The following is a 930-nucleotide window of genomic DNA, read 5'->3' on the forward strand; positions in this document are numbered from 1 at the left end:
GATGGTTAGAATTCACTACTTCTTGCATTTGTCTCCACTCGTAAAGACATTCTCATAAACACAAGGTTCTCAGTGGTTTCCAGGGAAAGAGACCTAGTTGTTGCTGTCTGTTAAGTCTGTGATAATTTCAGAAGCTAGAGGGTTTCTGTTTTGCAGTATCCCAACTGAGGTATAGTAAAAAGTAACTCCCGACATATGGGTGTGTGTTTAAAATCATTTTACTAGGCGCTCTTACAGCTATCGTAACATCCCATAGTTCAGTCACATCAAGCATTATTGTACAATTGCTACCACAATCAATTTCAAAACATTTTCTTTCTTTTTGAACTCCTTGCTCTCAGCTCCCCCTATCCCCTCCCTCCTTCACCCTCCCACCCGGGGAACCCTTGTTTATTTATTTTGCCACATCGTACACTGTCCAGTACATCCATTCACATGCAATTCTGTTGCGTAACTTTGAGTGGGGTTACACAGTCATCAACGCAATCAGCTTCCCGCTCCCCTCTCTTCCTGTATGTGGGCGGCTTTTAAGATTTAAATAGTTATTCATTTATTTTAAAGTTAGTTGAAAAAAATAACTAGCCCACAAAACTAGTGAATTCCGTGACAGTCTATAAGCTCCTTTGAAGTAAAGTAGTTGATTTCTATTTTCTTTTTCTAGCAATAAGCGCGCCTCGGGTAAACTTCACTGGCTACGATATTGCCACCGTGCAAAGCTAAGCAGTTGATTTCAATGAAAGTATTTGGTCAGCGATAGTTGAGAAAGCCAGGGGTGTGGCACCCGTCGTGCCGGTGGTAGAGATGACTGAAGCAAGGGAAAACACGAGTTACTGGAGTCAGCTTAGGTCTAGCAGGATGACTCTATTTCTTACCTTAACAAATTTCATCACAAAATAATAATTTTATAAATTATCAAGGGTTCATGGGGGA

General features: G+C 40.9%; 1 pseudogene; it reads right to left on the reverse strand.

The window, feature by feature from the left end:
• Positions 1 to 555: 555 nt before the first annotated feature.
• Positions 556 to 718, reverse strand: LOC142429974 (U4 spliceosomal RNA; annotated as a pseudogene).
• Between the last annotated feature and the right edge of the window lie 212 nt (positions 719 to 930).

Source organism: Tenrec ecaudatus, chromosome 16 (assembly GCF_050624435.1).
Source record: "Tenrec ecaudatus isolate mTenEca1 chromosome 16, mTenEca1.hap1, whole genome shotgun sequence".
NCBI lineage: Eukaryota > Metazoa > Chordata > Mammalia > Afrosoricida > Tenrecidae > Tenrec > Tenrec ecaudatus.